This window comes from Tupaia chinensis, unplaced genomic scaffold (assembly GCF_000334495.1).
Source record: "Tupaia chinensis unplaced genomic scaffold, TupChi_1.0 Scaffold000061_1, whole genome shotgun sequence".
Taxonomy (NCBI): Eukaryota; Metazoa; Chordata; class Mammalia; order Scandentia; family Tupaiidae; genus Tupaia; species Tupaia belangeri.
Window position 1 is genome coordinate 1,770,991 of NW_006159519.1, and position 3,408 is coordinate 1,774,398.

Sequence of the window (3,408 nt, forward strand, 5' to 3'; positions counted from 1 at the left end):
GCCCGCGGGCGAGCCGCGCTCGTGCCGGTTCAAGTTTGTAAAGTTTCTCGCCGTTTAAAAAGAGAGCGCGAAGATGTGTTTGGGGGTGGGGACGCGGACGGGGCAGGACTGTCGGCAGCCAGTGCGCCTTCTTGGCAGCCGCCCGTGGGCTTGGGGGCCGGTCGTCTTCCCTCCCGGATCGGAGTCCTGGAGCCGGCTGGGAACCCCGGCCGGCCGGGCAGGGCGGACCTGTCATTCATTCCTGCACCTGCGGGCTTTATCGGTGAGGACGATCCTAGCTTCGGAAGCCGGTTGTGGCTTCTCATTTCCTTAGCGTTCATGTCTAGTCTACGTGGTGAACTTGTTGGAGCTACGATACTCGGATCTCTGTCGTCCCGAGACCCTCCCCAAAACGAAGCCTCGCTCTCCCAGGGGCCTTCTTTTTAAGCAGTCCATTTAAAATACATCTTAACTCGCGTTTGAGTGTTTGCTTCAGCCTTTTCTTTTCCTATCAGAATTAACAGTACAGCCTCTCCCCTAATATCTCTGAATTTTCTTTTTGATCTGAGTGTCCCTCGTAAGAATAATTGCTGTAGGAGCTATTATTCAAGCATTGTTTATATTGTCATGTAAATGATCCCCAGAATAAGAGCAGAAGTACTAAAAACAATCACTGAAGAAAAGTTAACACTTATATTTGGAGGCAAAGAAGTTATGTAGTTACAGAATTTCTTATTTTAGTGATTTAAGAGATACTGTATCTGCCAGGTCCTTTCGAATGAAAGAATATTGACTTTGATCCAGAGAGGCCATCCATCCACCTGTTTGTGACTTACTCCTTAATGCTCATTTCAGGACACCACTCTAGAATTTCTCTCTATTAAACGGACTGCAGACCCGCAAATGGCCAATCTACTCATTTTCTTCTGAATTACACCTGGATGTGTAGTTTGTGCATTTAACCCTAGTGAGTCTGGGCCCTCCCCTTCTGCAGCTTCTCTATTTGTGGACGATTGGAATTCCTCTGCTTTATGGATGTTAGTATCTTAATTTGGGTGAGGAGTAGCTACTAGCATGTCATTCTTAAAACTGAATTATCTTACAATTTCTATGCACTTTCACACTGGCACATTTTGCAATGTTATTTTTGTTTCCTTTTGGAAAGTTCAGAGTTATATTAAGTTATGAAGTTGGTGTGTGTAAATTGTATTTGTTGCTTAAATATATAAAATAACATTTTCTGGGTGTCTTTTTTGCCTGTCTTAATTGTTTTTATCCACATTGAATGTCTGAATATTGAAAGATGAGATTCACTCTTACTTTCATTGCAGGATTCTTTCTGCTAATCCAGATACTTGTTGAAGTGCTGAATAGTTTCTTGGGGAAAGATGTCAAGCAAGAGTTGAAACTCAGACTGGTGAGCAGAGATTGCGGAGTACAGAATAGCCAGTACTCTTCTGGTTAGTGGTAGCCTAAGGTCATTCACAGAACATCTCATCTTGTTTCCTCATGGTATCCTAATTACTCATTTTTTTCTGCCTTTCTTCTCTTTCTTAAGTAAGAGACTTACATGTCTTTCTGACAGTTTACATACATGATTGCTTTGGAATGTTAATAGAAATGTGTTAAAACTCTTAGGGTCTCCAATAAACACATGCTGTTTACTTTAAAAGATTAGAATGTTTCAATTATAGCTTATTTACAGGATGGGCCATGATGGAAAAGTAACCTTGTTTTTCATTGATTTTCAGGCATAAAATGCCCATGTTTCTGCTCTGAAGCTGGGAGTGAGATGTTCTTGAGTCCTTACAAGTTTCTGAAGAGACCCGTGTGTGGTGCTATCGAGAAGTTTATTGGGAAGTTTGAAGACATTTCAAATAACAGGTTCTTTTGGTTTTTAAAAGTGGTGGGGCATTTTATTTTGTGAAAGGAAGGAGGACTCAGGCCAGAAAACTTGTATGCTATGGTTAACTGGTTCCCAGCCTCCGAGAATCTTGTTTTCCATGGTGTGAAATTTACTCAGCATCAGGATAAGGGATAACGACTCTATGGATATACAGAATCCTTCACCATGGTAAAACTCGCTAACCCGCTGTATACTGAGTGGATTTTGGAGGCCATCAAAAAAGTGAAGAAGCAGAAACAGCGTCCTTCAGAAGAAAGGATCTGTAATGCAGTGTCTTCATCCCATGGCTTGGATCGGAAAACTGTTTTAGAACAATTGGAGTTGAGTGTTAAAGATGGAACAATTTTAAAAGTCTCAAATAAAGGACTCAATTCCTATAAAGATCCTGATAATCCTGGGCGAATAGCACTTCCCAAACCTCGAAATCATGGGAAATTGGATAATAAACAAAATGTGGATTAGAATAAACTCATCAAACGGGCAGTTGAGGGCTTGGCGGAGTCCGGTGGCTCTACTTTGAAAAGTATCGAACGCTTTTTGAAAGGTCAGAAGGATGTGTCTGCATTATTTGGAGGCAGTGCAGCCTCTGGCTTTCACCAGCAGTTACGATTGGCTATCAAACGCGCCGTTGGCCATGGCAGACTCCATAAAGATGGACCTCTTTATCGGCTCAACACTAAAGCCGCCGCCAACGGGGATGGGAAAGAGAGTTGTGAGTCTCTTTCCTGTTTACCTCCAGTGTCACTCCTTCCACATGAAAAGGATAAGGTAAGAATGGTGAGTGCATCAGTGCTCATGGAACTGATGGTACAGATGCTACCAATGCGTGTTTCTGGGAAATGACATAGACATTACATTGTATTCAGTTTATGTGTGTGGGAACTTCTGTGGAGTGATCACTTCTGGTTTTCTGTTGGTGAGTTCTAGCTGTGAAGACTTAATAGTTGCTAGTTGTTTGGATACTTCAAAATATTTTCAGCTTCAGAGTGATCTACCTAAAAGAACATATTTAAATTAGGATTAAAAAGTGGCATACACTGTAAAAGTTTTAAGTAAAGGTTCTTATAGCTATGGGATGGAAGTTGATGAGTGGCCAAATGGCAAAGATGAATTTGAAACATGTAGATGACTATAAAAACCTGTCTCTTTCCTTTTTTAAATTTGTTGCATATTCTCATTAGATAGGAATGGGACATATTCTCATGACCTATAGTAATAGCTAAGCGAACTTAACAATTCTTGTTTTGGCTGTTTGTATTACAGCTTTCTGCCATGTATTGTAATTTTGCATCCGATGAAATAGTAAACGTTATTTACGACAACTGTAGTTACGGGAAAGGAATAAGTATCCTATAAAGAAAGCTTTTGCAGAGTCGGGAGTTTTGATGCGCAGATGATGTACCTTACTGGTGTGTGTTCTGTTGTATTTTGTGTAATCGATGTATGTATTCTTAACAGTAAACTTTGGTCCTGATGTAGATATTTAGGGAGGAGGAAAATTTTGTTAGTAACTATTTTCCCTA

The 3,408-nt window shown here is 40.9% G+C and overlaps 1 protein-coding gene across 1 annotated transcript in view; it reads left to right on the top strand.

The window, feature by feature from the left end:
* The window catches only part of KAT6A (lysine acetyltransferase 6A), a gene marked incomplete in the record, with an annotated part of 128,345 nt that overhangs the window by 1,906 nt on the left and 123,031 nt on the right, over positions 1-3,408 (top strand). The window contains 2 exon segments of the mRNA XM_014592854.2: positions 1,311-1,396; positions 1,731-2,653.